The sequence below is a fragment of the Peromyscus maniculatus genome, chromosome 7, assembly GCF_049852395.1.
Source record: "Peromyscus maniculatus bairdii isolate BWxNUB_F1_BW_parent chromosome 7, HU_Pman_BW_mat_3.1, whole genome shotgun sequence".
In the NCBI taxonomy this organism is placed as follows: Eukaryota; Metazoa; Chordata; class Mammalia; order Rodentia; family Cricetidae; genus Peromyscus; species Peromyscus maniculatus.
The window spans coordinates 59,502,912-59,520,410 of record NC_134858.1 but is presented as its reverse complement, the minus strand read 5'-3'; the positions used below and the strand labels follow the sequence as shown (position 1 = coordinate 59,520,410).

The window sequence follows — 17,499 nt, the reverse complement described above, 5'->3', positions numbered from 1 at the left end:
TCTCATACTTCCTGCCCCTGCCCCAGACAAGTTCCCCTTTACATCAAACAGCACTGCCAATCACCTGATGCCAAACGGATGATGGCAAAAAGCTCTTGCTCCAGGTTGGGGCGGTCAAAGTCACTCTTGACAGTGAGGGCTGGCTGTGAGGCAATGACAGACAGGGTGGATGGCTCTCCTCACTTCTGTCCTGCCCTGCGCCCCAGGTGTCCACCTGGAGATGGGAGGCAGCCAAGGGGACTCTTCTCATCTTCCCTCGCCTCCTCCTCACTCTTAAGTTTAACCCTTTCCTTTGAGGGTGTTGGGACAAGGTCAGGATGATGACGGTTGATGAGAAAGACAGAGAGGCCGGTGACCTTCGAAAATCATGGAGCCCGCCCACTGAGCCAGGCAAGTGTCTGATTGGACAAGAACAGTTTCACACGGGGCCACTCTCAGCCCCACTAACTCTCAGAGGGAGATAAAATGAGACACGGCAAGGCCACCTCATGATTTATCATCTCAGCACAGATGAAAACAAATCACTCTGTCAGCCACAAAATAGGAAACCCTCCCACTTCTACTTGGGCGGTTCCCATCTTCATCCCAGTCTCTCCTTCTTACAGATAAGAGTTGTCCCTGCATTCTGTGTGGGGTGTGTGTGTGTGTGTGTGTGTGTGTGTGTGTGTGTGTGTGTGTAAGTGCATGCACAGGCCAGAGGTGGCCATCAGGTATCTTCCTGTATCCCTCTAAACTTCTTTTTATTTAAATAATTTTTTTCTGTGTTATCTGTGTATGTGTGCCATGCGTGGAGGGTATCCATGAAGGTCCACAGAAGGAATTCCCCTGGAGCTGGAGTTACAGGTGCTCTGGAGCTTCTTGAGGTGGGTGCTGGGAACTGAACTAAGGTCCTCTTCAGGAGTAACAAGGGCTCTTAACTCTGAGCCATCTTCCCAGCCCTGCCTCTTTGCTCTGTGAGGCCAGACCTCTCATGGAGCCACCCTGGGATCCCACCTCCAGCTCCCAGCCCTGGGGTTACGGGTGCACTGACTCCCGCGCCCGGTCTTTCACCCGGGTGCTGTGGGCCTGGGCTCATGTCTTCATGCTTGCTTACCCACTCAGCCATCGTCTCCCCAGCACCTTCCCTTTCTTGTACCCAGAGTCCCCCAAAGACCACCAAGAGACCGAATCCAATGCAAAAGCAAAGAGTCCTTTGTTTGTTTGTTTGTTTTTGTTTTTCGAGACAGGGTTTCTCTGTGTAGCTTTGCGCCTTTCCTGGGACTCACTTGGTAGCCCAGGCTGGCCTCGAACTCACAGAGATCCTCCTGGCTCTGCCTCCCAAGTGCTGGGATTAAAGGCGTGCGCCGCCGCCGCCGCCACCCGGCGCAAAGAGTCCTTTTACTACGAGTTAACTCGGAACTCTCCGTCCGTCTGATGCAGCAGCAGAGCAGGAAAGACCCTGAGTAGCAATGGGGCAGGGTTTTTAAAGCAAGGGGGGCTGGGGTCTACAGACTACATAGAAACAGACTCAGGATTGGTTTATGCGAGTAGCAATCCAGTTAGTAACTTTTAATTGGCTAGGGTTAGTTGGGGGTTATAGTTATCATTTTTGGGTAGGCCTGGACAAGTCCCAGTCTCTGTCCTTGAGCTGCCATGGAAGCTAGCTGGCCTAGCACATAGTGACTGTGGGGGCTGACTCAGTGGCCCCAGGCTCTGTCCTTGACCCATGAACACAGCTCTAAGTTGGTGAGGGGTCCCAGACAGTAAACAACTGGCTGAACCTTGAATGGTCAGAGTACATGCAGAAAGGGAGCTACTGCAAGGACTATGTCTTTTGTTCACGGCTCTCCCAGAAACTGCTCAAGTCTCAGGAAACTGAAATTGAGGCCTGATCTCTGGGAGAAGACTGAGCAGCCTATTATGGCGTCTGCTTGGTCCTTTCACCTTGCTTTCTGATATCCCTCCTGGAGCAACCCTGACTGCCTGAAACTTTCCTCCAAGCCTTCCCACCAGTACCCATATTATATAATCAGTTCTTTCCTACACCCTCTGTTGAAGAGAACACCCCCTCACAGCCCCTTGTGTGCACTGCCCCTGCCCCTGCCCTGCGATGAGCAATAACTCTGACTGGTATAACTGTTGACACTGTTCCTGGTGGTCTTTGATGGAACTGGAGGGTCAGTGGAGACCCTCACAGCTTTGGATAGGGACCTTCATCTGGCTCAGTGCACACATCTTTTCTTTGAGTGGGGTGGGCCTCAGGCTCTGGTGCTTCTAAAGCTCCCTAGGAAATTTGAATGGCCGGATTAGAGTGAGAATCTTTGGGTGATGCGCCACTTTAAGAGACATAAGGGTCAGAGGACATATGCTGTAAGTCCCTGAGCTTGAGGCCTGCACAAGGCACCCAGCTGAGGCTCCTTTGCCCTGCCCTTCTGTAAACAGTTGTTGAATGAGCTCCAATCCTGATGGAGGCTAGGAGTCATAGCCTTTGTAATATATCAAAGCACACCTCTGTCTCTCCCAGGCAGTCCTCTCTCTCCCGGACTCCCTGCTCCCTCACTCATCAAGGCTTGAGCTGGAGCCTAGAATTCACACTGACTCCCAGTGGCCCACTGGGCCCTACTCCCTTCCCTACACAGGAGTTTTGTTTTGTTGGTTTTTGTTTTTGTTTGTTTGTTTGAGATAAGGTTTCTCTATGTAGTCTTGACTGTCCTGGAACTCTCTCTGTAGCCCAGGCTGGCCTCAAAATTACAGAGATCCTCCTGCCTCTGCCTCCCAAGTGCTGGGATTAAAGGTGTGCACTGCCCCCCCCCACACACACACACTGGCTCCTTGCTTCTCTCTCTTTGGTCCCCATGACCCCTCATGATGGCTCAAGGCTCCTAGGTTTTCTTTGGTCTTATCTATAAAACTTAGCAAAGCCAGGACAGATCTTTCTAGAGACTGCCCTGAGCATGTCATGCTACCAGTTCAGATAACCTCTAGTGATCCTCATCAACCCCAGTGAAGTCCAATCCCTTAACATTCAAAGATGCCCCAGTCCAGCCCTACCTGCCACATGGATACATGGGTCATGTGCATATTCTCCTTAGCCCTGCTGACCTTGGGTCACTATGCTTTGTTCAAGCTGATCCCACCACCCCAAATGCCCTTCCACCATTAAGGCTGAAAAAAAATTCTTCTAATCAGGTTGCAGAGATGGTTCAGTGGTTAAGAGTGCTTGCTGTACAACTATGAGAGCTGGAGTTCAGATCCCAATACCCATAATAAGAAAAGTTGTGCATGCCTGGAACCCAACTCTGAGGGGTGTGGAGATAGGAGGATCAGTGGGGAACCCCAACTCTGATGGGTGTGGAGACAGGAGAATCACTGGGGTTTCTTGGCTTCCTGTTTACCTGAGAAAATGCTAGGCCTGAGTTCACAGAGAGACCCTGGCTCAAAGGAATCAGCATAAAGTGATTGATGCTCTCTTGTGATGCCTGAACACACCCACGTGCAACACACAAATACACACACAAATCTTTAGAGAGAATGCTACTGATCACCCAAGTGCCAGCTTTATGCTACTTCCTCCATCCCTAATCACCCCGACTCACAACCTTGAACTCATGATCCTTCATCTTCTATGCCTCTCCCCCACCCCCCACCCCCCACCCCCTATCCCCCCACCCCTCACTCCCCACCCTGCCACCAGGTGATGTAATTACAGGTATTTGTCAAGTGAGGTTCTACTATTCACTTTTTTGAAACCTACTTATGAAGCCTTTTTATACCCTGGACTAAAGTATAGCTGCTTTATTCACCCCGAGTCTATATAACAGGAGTCATTATGGCTAGTAAAGAACCTAAGAATCAGAAAATGCTGGGATGGTAATTCTATGCCCTCCTGATGTATCAGGGGTTCTGAAGCATCAGTGACCTGGACGTTTCTCAGCCTCTCCGAACATCATCTTTTTCTTGTCCACAGTGGGGAGAAACTCTTCATGCTGGATGAACTGTATGAGTTCTTCACCAGGATGTCTCTCTGGCTGGACAGGAAGACGGCTTGTTTACCACTGGACTATTGTAAGGGTCAAACAAAATAATCATATGTGTTGGATGCTGCACTCAGAACCAGGCAGAGATCATAGTTTAAATAAAACAGTTATTACGACTAGGTTGCTACGTGGTAGAACAGGCCATTGCACATTCACTGTGCACAGAAATCACATTATGATCTGGACAAAGTTCAGAGTAATTCAAGAGGTCTGGGGTGACCTGAGATTTTGTGTCTTCTTTATGTTATTTTAAGATTAAAAAAAAAAGTGTGTGTGTGTGTGTGTGTGTGTGTGTGTGTGTGTGTGTGTGTGTGTGTAGGTATGTCCACATGATAACCCAGGAGGCCAGAAGAGGTCATCAGATCCCCTGGAGCTGCAGTTACAGGCAGCTGTGCTACCTGGCAGGGAGTATTGGGAAGAGAACTCCGATCCCCTGCAAGAGAATTTTGCACTCTTAACTGCCGAGCTGTCTCTCCAGCCCTGAGTATCTGCATTTTTAACAGCTCCTGGGTGCAGTCTAGCCAGTGACCTCACTTGGAATTGCTGTCTTAGAAAGCAGGGTTTGCAACCTACGTAGAGATCTTTTCTCTTGCAGGGTTGCTATGGCTTCCAGTACAAGGTATGAAATTATCATCTTTTTTTAATGGATGCAGAGTCATTGTGGTGGTAGGCTTGAATTGCACATGGCCTTCTTGGCTCAGGAGAACACACACACACACACACAACACACATACCATACACACACATCAGCTAATCTAACCTTGCACAGACCTGAGATTTCCCAGGGGCCCAACTGCGGTGTTTCAGAAATCAGTGCTTTGAGATGGAACGGGCTGTGCACTAACCTTATAGCCCTGATTAATTCCCTCCCTTTGTTTGCCTCATTATCGTGATTAGGTTCTGCCCGTAGCATAGCAACAGCTAATTGTAGGCTGGTTGCCGAGTGCATAATTCCTGCTATTAAAATTTTATCGAGCCTTAATTGTGTTCCTTTTTGCAGCAGGGAAGCTTCAAAGTTTCAGAAGAGAGAGGATGTGGTTAGTGGGAGCTGATGATTTTTTAATCTTAGCAAGCCCTGTGAAGCCATGTTCTGCAATATCACTGACCTTGAGATGGTTTCCAGTGGCCAGAAGGAAGCCCATCATTTATTTATTAGCCCTCCTGCAGGTCTGCAAACAATCCCTTGCGGCCAGGCAGAAGGCAGATTCTAGGTCAAGTGCTATTACAGAAAGCCTCAAAGGGCAGGCAGAGCAAGGAGCTGGCCATGGGGGCATCTGGACAGAGAAAGCTGGGGGAAGGGAGTGTTGTGTTTCAGATGCAGAAGCGGTGTTGTATGCATAGGTGCGTAGCATCACTCTGTGAAAGTGCCCTTGCCTCTCGGTGGACCTCCAAACCTCCAGAGAGTCAGGAGGCTTTTGAGATTGGATATGCCAAATTGCTCAACCTGTGCTCAGCAAGAGTTGGGCAGAAGTGCGCCTATTAGCAGCTGTTTTCTACAGATGCCTCCACACCTGTCTGATTGTCGGCTCACCTGCAGAGCTTGAGTGCAGCACTTTTCCAAGCTCCACCCAGACCTATGCCTGGGATCGAAGAGGGAGGCTGGGGTACCACTCCTCAGATGAGTGGGGCTGGCACCAAGTTTGGGAACCACCACCCCTCAGATGGAAGGCAGTGTGGAAAACAGGAAGAAGAGAAGAACCAACTGGCCCTTGGGCAGGTAGTCATGTAAGCCTGTTTTGCTCATGTTGAAAGCATGGGGCCCACTGGCGTGGCTTGGCTTCATGCCAGATGGCTGAGCCCTCTTTCTAGAGCCCCTGACCCTCAGGATCGTGACTGCCTGTTCAGCCAGTCTGCAGAAGATGCTGCCATTAGGATACTTTGAGACTTTCTGTTGTAGACATCCCCTGGCGGGAATGAAGATGTTCTGAAGAGTTACTTATCTCGCCTTTTGCTATCAGAGTATTTCAGTCATGGTCCCTAAGAAACTGGAATTCTGCCAGGAATCTCATGTTGAAAAGTAAAAGCCTGGTATCATCCAGAGGAGGAACTTATCTCCAGGAAAGAGATTTCACACAGTTCTGACAACTTGTCAGACCACCTTGCAGGAGAGATGACAGCCAGAGACGGTGATCCTCTGCAGGACTGTTGAGCAGCAGTTAAAAACATCGTGGAGAGAGAAGCCTTAAGAGACAGGATGTTAGAAAGGAAGCAGACAAAACGATGTTCTAAGAAAAGGTGAAACATTCCAACCTGCAGGAAAGCCCCTTAAGCTCAGGAAGTAAACAACACAAAGGATTCAGGAAATCCCTGAAACTGACCAGATATACTAAGCCCCTCCCTCCCTTAAGTATATATAAACTGTAAGGCCTGCGGAGAGACACTCTCAGACCAGCTGAGCTGCTGGAAAAAGACACTCTCCAAGCTGTTGAGCTTTTCTGGGCTGTCACTCATGGTGGAGTGGGTTTTTGGTGATACAACTATCTTATTTAGACTTATTTCTAGTCCTGTAAGTAAACCGTCACCCATATTCCTATAAGCAACCCCAATTAAACTTGGTGGTTGACCAAGTTGGACTTTGGTGGTATCTGTACTTTGGTCTGTTATTGGTTGCTATCTAGGGTGACTAGATGTTTGTTCTTGTCTCCCTAAGAAGAATATCACACAACAGGCTTCACGCCATGCCACAACTGGTAAAATAAGTAAACTAATTTATATTGTGACCGGAGAGTTAAGAGTGAATATGGCTCTTGTTGAGGACCCACGTTCAGTTCCTACTGCCCATATTAGGTGGCTTGCACCCCGTAATTGCAGCTCCACAGGCTCTGATTTTTCTGTCTGAGGGAATCTGCGCTCATGCACACATCCATACCTCCCCACACACATATACATCATTAATTATTTTTCACATTTATTTATTATGGGAGTCACACAATGGCATGACTGTGGAAGTCAGAGAACACCTGGCAGGTGTTATCTCTCTTCTTCCCCTACGTGGTTTCTGGGAATTTAACTCAGGAGGTCAGGCTTGGTGACAAAACCCCTCACCCACTGAACCATCTTGTACGCCCCCTGCTGTCTGTTTAACCTAAACCTCATACCAGGACCCTAAAGATGGATTTGGAGGGCCGTGGGGGAGTGTCACTGGGTTTCCTTATTTATTCCTCTTCTTGATGTGGCGTATGGAATAAATACTCTCTTTATGCATTTCACTATTACCTGTCTCCTTTATTGATCGATTTAAGACTGGAGGCTGTGCCTAGCTCATGAGGAATGCCGGAGCCCAGACTCTGACCCTAACAACTCTAGTAACAGTGCTGTTCTAGATGCATCTCCAAATTTGGACCAGATGTGTCCCTTTGAAAAGGACTCCATTGTGTATCATCCTCACGTGGTAGAATGTTGCTTTTCCCAAAGACTCAGGGCTTGTGTCTTAGGCAGCTTCTAGTAATCCCAGACCAGAGGTATCTGTAATGGAGCTTTGGCCTGCGACATTGTGAAGGACCAGAGTCAAGAATCCACCCCCACACTGCCATTGTCAGGTCAAGCAGGGATTTTTTTTTTTTTTTAAAGGAAATAGGATTTTAGACTCTGGGTAAACAAGGTATTGTTGGATGAATTGGCGTCAAGCCAAGAAAGGCTTTCGCTAAGACATGGCGACTGAACTGTGGTGAGTAGATGAAAAACACAGTAAGCGTATTTGATGGAGAGGAGAAAAATGGTGAGTGGGGAGAAGAGGGAGAAACTTCAGGGGAAGCTTAAAGTGGGAGTTGGAACCCGGAAGCTCCGGGGCTGGGAATGGTGCTCTGTTGGTAGAGCGCTTGCCTAGAAGGGCGGTTTGAATGAGAAATGCCTCGCTCCCCCATAGATGCATGTGTTCAAACACCTGTCCCCAGCTGATGGCGCTGTCTGGGGAGGTTTATGGAACTTTTAGGATGTAAAGCCTGGCTGGAGGAAGTTTGTCACGGGCTTCACTGAAGACAGGCTTCGAGAGTTTATAGTCTCGCTCACTTCAGTTAGTTCTCGCTGCTCTCCTCGTGTGGCTGAAGAGGCCATCTCTCAGCCTCCTGCTTTGGCCACCGGCTGCCATGCCTCCCCACCACTGTGGGCTTCTCCCGAACAGTAAGCCCGATAAATTCTTCCTTCCAGAAGCTGCTTTTGCTTACAGTACTTTATCATTTGCATGAAGCTTGGGTTCCATCTCTCCCACCTCGTAAGTGAAAGGATCAGAGTCTGCACAGGCCACACCAAGACCAAGTTCTCAGCAAAGGGCAGAGGACGGGGGAGACAGGAAAAGAAACCAGGGAGAGGGGAAGGGATATTTGCCCCAGAGGGACAAATGACTGTCTCTGGAAAGAAAGAAGACAGCCATGGTCATGGGCAAATGACAGTTTATAAAGGGAAAAGGGGAAACCCAGGGTTAGGATGAGTTCTTTAATTTTAGTTGGACATGTTAATTAGGGTAGCCAAAAGGGGGCTTTTGATTTCTGTACTTCAATACTTTGATAGCTGGCCCTGGTGGAGGAGGAAGTGGCCAAATAAAGGACTAGACCTTGGGGGCTAGCTTCAGGAACCTAACCTAGCAAGGGGGAGAGGGAAAGGTGAGGGGCAAAACCTGCCAGTGCGTGCCGAGTGTGCCACGCTCGGGCCTCACTGGATGAATGGGCATGCTCGTGCACACCTGTAATCCCAGCCTGGGCAGGCGGAGGCAAGAGGATCAGAAGTTTGAAATCATCTCAGCCAGCCCGGAAACCATGAGAACCTGTCCAAAACACAACACAAAGGAAGAACTTCAGAGGCCAGGCAGCTAACAGAAGGCAGTGAGACAGGGCTCAGACACCCGTCAGAACCTGTCTGTGGGTCCAGACAACCTGTAACAGAGTGGTGGGGGCTGTAGGGACCTAGCCCTAAACCTCTGAAAGGGGAGGGAGAATTTCTCCGCCTCGGCAGCTGCCAATGTTAGCCATGGAAGAATGTGAGTCCAGGGTTGCCCGCCCTTTAAACTTTCAAAAGAAGTTCGGAATGTGAATTTTAAGATGAAATTTCCCTATTTGAAAAAACAAAACAACAAAACAGCTTCAATCAAACATGCCCTGCAGGCCATGAGTTTATAACTTCCTGCTTGAAAGGTTCAGAGAGATTCCTTGGTCCTTATCATGGAGCTGCTTTTACAGGAATTGGTTACAGCAGAGTGTAATTTTTCTTTATATGTTTGTTTGTTGTCTTTTAGGGGAGCTGGTTAGTTATAACAGAGAAGAAAAATAAGACAGACGAAGATGAGATCATGGAAAAGTATGAGAAAGACTTAGAAGAGGCTCCAGCACAGACACAATGCTGTCCTCTGTATAAATTATAGGCCACTGCAACATGCATCACTCCACAGTTTAGTGGCTCTGTGGCATCCCCTCTCAACCACATGACTAGCCCGGCCAGGGGTCAAGGTCATTAGCAGACACTGTGTAAAAGTGCTTGCCCCCACTGGAATGTGCTCTAGTGGAAATCTGGTTGTTGAGATCCAGTCACTGGATAGCAAGGCTAGCCATGAAGAAAGGGATGGGGTTGGGGATGTGAGGACCTGAGGTCCTCAGTTGCAAGAGTGCTTGCCTAGCATTCTGAAAGCCCTGGGTCCAGTCCCCAGCACCCTATAAACTGAGTGTGGGAGTCCACACCTATAATCCCATCACTGGGGAGACTCAGGCAGAAGGACCAGAAATCCAAGGTCTCCTTCATGGACAAAAGTTTGAGGGGATGGGGAGAGGAGAGAGGTCTAACCTACAGTTGTCCCGTCAAAGTGCCAGGTTCATAATTGGTGTCGCCATCTTGGACTTTTAAACTGTAACCACACAAGACCAGAAGAATAGCCTGGATGAGCCTCTATCAATACAGAGACGCGTGAGAAAAAGAAAGTTACTTACATCACTAAGTTTTGGAGCAATTCCTTAGGCAGTGACAATGGAAACAGTGAGTAGCCAGCCCGTGAATCAATCCTGCTGGTCGGACGTAGCAGGCTGTCTGACAACCAGTGACTTAAATACGTTAGAGTCTCACCGTTGTCCTGTCCCAAGAAGTTCGCTTTTGTTTCGCTGGCCAGAAGCAGCTGTATCAATAGGGAGTGGGGGCCCTGACATCTGAGGAAATGTCATTAGCTGGGCATGCTGATGTGCTGAGCAAAATAAAGGACTTTTTTTCTTAAGGTTTGTTTTTCCTTTTAATTATCCATATGCCCACAGCTGCCAGAATAGGGTGTCGGATCCCCTGGAGCTAGAGTTATAGGTGTTGTGATCCACCTGACGTGGATTGCTGGGGACCAAACTCAGGTCCTCTCTCATACTATCAAGCACTGAACAACTGGGTCATCTCCCCAGACCCCAGAGTTTTGACCAGTCAAGAAGAATATACCTAGCTGTTTTGCAATGCCTGTCAGGATCAGTTTCTACCAGGAAAAAGACTACCTTGTGATTTTCTAGTGAATTTTACCTTCTGCATCAAATTTAGCCATAAAACCACAAGCCAGGCAAACCCATACTGCATCCACTCATCCTGCATTTGAAGGAAGAGGTCTTGTCTCAACGGCTCAGTATTTCATGTTTTTCGGCTTCCTCCAGATTCATTTTCTAAGCAGCTGATTGATCTTGAGCTTGATTCAGCCCATTGATGTCACCACCGCTGATCAAAGGTCCCTGGGCAATCAGCTTTAAGTCTGAGGCAATGGAGGCAAGCAGACAGCTCCAAGTGAGCCTCAGCAGACTTCTAGGATGTCTGGGACAGGAGGCCATGGAAGTAGCTAAAAATAAAGTCTGTAGTTCACACGGTTAGCTGGAGGGGGGCCTAATCCATGAGTTAGAAAGCCTTGGTGGAGGTGGGAAGGCTGTTCATGAGTTCGAAAGCCTTGGTTGGGGCGGGGGTATGAGATACAAGCAATAAAAGAAAATGAGGTTGAAATTCACATCTTGGAAAGAGGAAATAGAGATAATGAGACATAAAAAAATCACAGGACATAGACTTGGCAGGGCTTTCAGAGATAGCTGGTCCCCTTCCCCACTTGTCAGTCACAGTGGCTGACACTGGTTGAGTATTTACCATGTGTCACACATTATGCAAAACGTGCTTGAATTCATTCTTTAATTGTCCCTGTCATGTTCCTTCAAGGCACCATGATTTTAATGTCCACTTTATGACATCTAGGTAAGGAAGTTGCACAAGGCCACACTGGATAAACAGGGGTGTGACTGTCCTGGCAGGAATGAAAATATTCTAAAGATACCCTTGTGTTCTGCCCTGTGGCTAGCAGGGTATTGAAACAATGGACCTTAAGAAACTGGCATTCCCCTAGGAGTCGCATACTTGGAGAGGGAAAGGGATGAAGTCTGGTACCAATCAGAAGAGGAACTTGTTTCCCAGGGAGTCCTTTCCCACAGTTCTGACCAGTGCAGAAGAAAGTGTCCTGAGATGATGATGATGATGATGATGATGATGATGATGATGATGATGATCAGGACCACACCCTGATGGGAGTTGCTTAGTTATGCATACGTCTCATCTGACTTAATCTTAGCCTTTATGGCAGGATCCTGAAAATGGACTGTGGGGGTCCCCGGACCTCTTTGTTCCTCTTCCCACTGTGGCCACACTGACTAAATCTCCTTTTTCTGTTTTCCACTATTGTTTGTTTAACTGGCCTGTTGAAGATGGGTGAAGCTCTGTTAATAGGAGCCCCAGGACCCCTGGGTACCCCTCTTCCTTAGTTCCTCTTACTCTTTCCCCTGGCAGCCTCTGCTCCACTATCCTGAGTGCTCAATTCCACTTGGAAAACTAGATTGCTCAATAGTTCATCTCTTACAATGAAAATCTGTTTTTCTAGACCCCTTGGCATCTGGGCTGCCTGCTGAAGTAACATATTGGCCATTTCTGCTCCAGCATGGTCCCTTCACTCAAGCTCCTCTGAGCCTTTACATCTTCAAAGTGAGCATCTACAACAGTCCTAAGCCCCCTCCTCATCAGATATTTGTTGTGTGTGTATGTGTCTGTCTATGTTCACATGTTTGGGGGTGGGCACAAACATGCACATGCACATGAAGGCCAGAAGTCAGTGTGGGGTGTCTTCTTCAATTCTTTCTCCACCTTGTGTTTTTGAGACAGAGTCTCATCCACAGAGGACCATAAGAATAGCCTGGATGAGCCTCTGTCAATCTAGAGACGCGTGAGGAAAAGAAAGTTGTTCACATCACTATGTTTTGGAGCAATTCCTTGGGCAGTGACAATGGAAACAGTGAGTAGCCAGCCCGTGAATCCTGCTGGTCAATGTAGCAGGCTGTCTGTCAACCAGTGACTTCAATAACTCATTTAACCTTCCTCACTGATCCAGCTAGGCTGGCTGGCTAGCAAGTCCTAAGGATCCACCTGCCTCTGCCTCCCCAGAGCTGGGATTAGGCTCACCATCATTACACGGATGCTAGACAATCCAACGAAGGTCCTCATGCCTATATGGCAAGCCCTTTACCTGCTGAGCCATCCTCCCAATCCCTACAACAGGTATTTGTATGGACCATGCTGCTTCTCTGTGTGAACCCCCAAACTCAAACTTCTGCAGACCCTGGCTAGTCAAACAAATAAAAAGCGGGCCTGCAACAGTGAGATCACGTGGATTTCTCAAGCCTTTATCTTCCCACTTTCCATAGAGACATGGACAGGGAGGGTTTCCCCCCCCCCCTCTTTCTCTGTAAAGTCAATGATAAAAGACAGCTAGCACTCAGCCTTGTCATGGGGACAGCAAGGAGTGGTGGACGCTGAGGCAAATTGGCAAGGAAACGCTTGATCTGTGGGAAGTAGACATTCCTCAGATCCCTCCAGGTATTGCTACAAAAGGGCTGTGCTGAATTGTCTGAACTTTCTCAAACCTGCTGGAATTTGAGGTTTTATTTGATTTATCCAACTTTTTTCTTTTCTTTTCTTTCTTTTTTTTCTCCCTGCCAATTTCTAGACTTTAAGAGCAGTTAAAATGGATTCTATGAGCCAAACAAAGTGGGTCTGCAGACATCTATGGGTGTCGCTGTTCTTTGTCACCAGGTGGACCCAACACCCTGACGAAGGCCAAGGGTGAGGGAACCTCACCCCACTTGACCTGCGCATCCCACTCCTAGGAATGCAGGCTTATCTACCAGAGCTTCTCCTGCATCTGTGGCATATTATGCTTGAAGTTGACATGATGCTTGTGGCCAAGTGACAAACTGCAAGTCTTCACATGTGGCCTAGCCTGACCTCTCAAGTCATTTTGCTAATGGTGTCCGGAAACTAGCGGCCTAATTCTGCATTCATTCATGTCAGCCCCATTCTCTCTTGGAGAGGTTTTGACTGTTTTCCTGCAAGCTGCTTGTGTGTGCATTTGGGAGCAGCACCCCTTCCCTGGAATCAACAGCTGGATTCAAAACCCCAATGAAGTCTGACAATCCTACCAGCATCCGTAGAAACATGGACTCATGGGCTGGGAATGTAGCCCAGGAAGGGGAGTGTTGGCCTGGCATGAGTGAGGCCCTGGGTTTGATCCTCAGCACCTCGTAAACTGGATGTGGTGGCACATGCCTACAATCTTGGCACTTGGAAGGTGGAGGCAGGAAGATCATAAATTCAAAGTCAATCTTGTCACAGAGGGAGCTCAAGGCCAGCCTGGGCTTCGTGAGTCTTTGTCCCAAAGAGCCGTAGAGGTGGCTTGCTGGGCAAAAAGCCCTTGCCACGAAAGTCTAATAACTCAAGTTCAGTCCTCAGAACCATAAAAAAGCTGGATGTATTGGCATAGAGCTGGAATTCCAGCCTTTCTACAAGGAGATCAGAGGTGGAATAGAAGATTCACCCAGAAGCGTATGAGCCAGCTAGTCTGGAGTGTTCAGCACCCCACAAACAAGAGCTTTCAACATGGTAGGCAAAAGGTGAAAACCAACTCCCCAAAGTTGTCCTCTGACCTTCACATTCCTACCGTGTGTGCCTGGGCATGTGCCCCCTCCCCACCCCACCCCCATCACAGATAATGAACACTCTCACAGCTCCTGCACTTCAGAGGACCAGCCCGTGCTCTGCACCTGCCCAGCTCCTCCACTCTCTCTTCCTGCTGTCTGTAGGAACCCATCTTGCAGCTCTGCTCTGATGGATATCGCTAAACATTCAGGCTTTATTCCAGTGACATCTGAACCCTCAGCTCTGGTCTGGAATTCTCACCTCAGTGCCTGGTGGAACTATTGTTGTGAATCTCAGGTTCTCTCTGAATGGGAGAAGCATGCACCACACCCCTCAGGTCAGCCTGGCCTTGGCTTGTGGCCTGTGGCCTGTGGCCTGTGGACACACACAGTGCTGGGCACCATTTCTGATGCTGCCACTTCCATGATCTCACTTGACAATGAATCTGCTTCTGCTGCCACCCAACCCACACTTTCTAACTGAGCCTTCTGGATGATCAAAGCGTTTGTATCTTTTGAGTTCTTCCTACCTCCCCACTATTAAAACCATGAGCAAGGAAGACATCTAGCTGTTGGGCACCTTGCATCACTTACCATGATAATCTTCTGATGCAATATCCCCTTAGTCAAAGAAGATTTTAAACAATGGGGAAAAGGCAGGGAAGGAAGGGTTCCTAATCGTGGCTCCTGAACTGTGTGAGAGTGGAAAAATTGATCTGAGCACAAGCAAGGAAGTAAGCATGCATTCATTTCTCTCCTCTCTTCACTGTGGATGTGCTGTGACCAGCTCCTGCCACTGTAATTTCCTGAAGGGAGGGACTGTGACCTGGCGCTGGATATTTGTACACTGTGTAAAGAAGTGATGCTGTGATTGGCTTAATAAAAAACTGAACGGCCAATAGCTAGGCAGGAGAGGTTAGGTGGGATTTCAGGGCAGAGAGAGGGACTTGGGATGAATCTAGGCACAAAGCTTTCTCCAGGACACGGAGCACGTTGGACATACAGAATGGAGGAGAGGTAAAGAGCCACATGGCAGAGTGTAGATGAACAGAAACGGGTTAATTATAATTAAGTTATAAGAGCTAGTGGAACAAGCCTAAGCTCAGGCCAAGCTTTCATAATTAATAATACATCTCCATGTCATTATTAGGGGGCTGGTGACCCAAAGAAAGTCCGACAGGAAAGTTCGACTACAATGACCTGGAATTATAAGCTAGCATGAACTCTTTCTCTCTTAAGTTGCCTGTTGGGTGTTTTCTCCTAGCACCAGGTCTGAAACCAGGACACTATCCTAACAACTAATTTACCCCAAAGGAGTCCTAGATCCCAAGCTCCATATACTTGGGAAAGGGAGAGGAATGTTGGATTTGTATTTTCTTTGTGTTTGAAAAAAAAAAAACATATAGTGGCAGATGACCCACAAATGTATTTGTGGGCTGGTGTTTTAAAGGTACAAGGACACATCCAACCCCCTGTTGTAAAGGACCCCACTGGCCGTGGGTCCCCACATCCATGCTCATCATTCTGCATATTAGAGCTAGCTTTATTGACCCAAGACTTTCTAAAACATAAGCAGTTAGTTAAAGTGCAAGCAAATGGTATTGGTAAATGTTATGACTAAGTCTGATGTTTTTTTTAATCACCAAATGATCCTGGTACACAGATATTACTCACTTAAATAAATAGTCACTGTCAACAAATTTCAGGATGCTGTGTGAAATTAGCAAAAAAAATTCATTCAAAATTCAATTTATTGACAGCCTTTGCTTTCAATTAGTTTGCCCAACGCTTTGAACATCTTCCCTCTTGTACTGATCTTTTTTTTTTTTTAACAAATAACTGCGATTAACCTTTTTGTTCAGTCGTATCATTGTGACACAGTGCTCTTGTCTTGGAGTGGGATAATTAAATAGTGAGTTGACATGAAGGCAGTAGGGTAGCTGTGTAGCTTGTCTGGGGTCCCCACCCCAGGCCCGTGATTGAAGGGGGAACAACAGGGGTCCACAAGTTGGAGCGATATTTGAGATGAGGGTTCTCACTGTCTCCACTCGTGGAGAAGCCTTATGACCCCCATGTTCTGGGCTCCACTCTCCCTATTCTACAGACCTAGGTTTGTATCCTGCAGACCCTGTACATCGCCCCCAAACTCGGCCCCTTCCCCTAGGACCTAATGCACGCTCTTGGTTCTCTGACCCCTTTTGTTCAGTGGCATTAGCTGACGTACTGAGTCCCCTCAGACTTTGCCCTCCACCTCTGTTCGTTGGGCCTAGTCACCCTTCAGATCTTCCAGAGAACGGTATAATTCTCTCCTGCCTGTTCCAGGGGCTGCACGGGGGGTCTCTCCGGGTCCTCATTCCGCTCTTTATCAGTTGCTCCAGGCTTCCCTCTGTTACCCACAATCGACACTACTGCTGACCTTTAACTAGTCACTTCACATTCAAGATCCTGCCATGGCGCCCCATTGCCCGGGCCGGCCAACCCAAAGCCTCACATCAAGGGTGACCATTACCAACAGCCACCACCCGCTGGCCGGAGCATCCCTCGACTCCCCCACCTTTGATCCCTGCCCATTTCAAATTGTCGGTCCCTTCTCCGCTTCCCAATATGTCCTGTACTCTCCTGCCCTCACACTTTCGGTCACAGCAGCCTCATGCTGGGCAAGCAAGCCTTTTCCATTTCTTTCTCTTAGGAAAATCATCCTTCCCCAAGCCTGCTCAGTGCTAACATCGGCCACGAAGCTTCCTAGCTTCACTCTAGGCTCCAGAGATCTGTCAACTTCAAAGGGCTCAAGAGCTTATTGTCTGGGACATTCTTTTTGATCCTTAACAAGAACCTTTGCAATTTTCCCCTCCACTCTCTCAGCTGACTAGCACATTTTTTGAAAGTAGGGACATGCCTTGTGGACCCCGTGGATGGTCTTGCTTAATGGGTGAAGCCATTTCTTTCTTTCTTTCTTCCTTTCTTCCTTCCTTTCTTTCTTTCTTTCTTTCTTTCTTTCTTTCTTTCTTTCTTTCTTTCTTTCTTTCTTTCTTTCTTTCTTTCTTTCTTTCTTTCTTTCTTTCTTTCTTCTTTTCCCTTCTCTTTTCTTTCTTTCTCTTTCTTTTCTTTCTTTCTTTTTTTTTTTTTTTTTGGTCTTTCGAAACAGGGTTTCTCTGTGTAGTTTTGGTGCCTGTCCTGGATCTCACTCTGTAGATCAGGCTTGCCTTGAACTCACAGTGATCCGCCTAGCTCTGCCTCCCAAGTGCTGGGATTAAAGGCGTGAGCCACCACAGCCTGGCTTTTTTATTTTTATTATTATTATTTTTTTGGACAGGGTTTCTCTGTGTAGCTTTGGAGCCTTTCCTGGAACTCACTCTGTAGATCAGGCTGGCCTTGAACTCACAGAGCTCCACCGGCCTCTGCCTCCGGAGATTAAAGCTGGGATTAAAGGCATATGCCACCACCACCCAGCCGGTGAAGCCGGTTCTAAGCCTTCTTCAAGAAGGGGTTGTGCTGGCTAATTTTATGTCAACTTGACACACAAATTAGAGTTACCTGAG

General features: G+C 47.9%; 1 long non-coding RNA gene across 1 annotated transcript; it reads left to right on the top strand.

Moving 5' to 3' along the window:
• Positions 1-615: 615 nt before the first annotated feature.
• LOC143274137 (uncharacterized) lies at positions 616-10,185 on the top strand. The gene is made up of 3 exons (XR_013052568.1): positions 616-863; positions 3,947-4,044; positions 9,244-10,185. It is a non-coding gene; the product is annotated as an uncharacterized LOC143274137 (long non-coding RNA).
• The last annotated feature ends 7,314 nt before the right edge of the window (positions 10,186-17,499 follow it).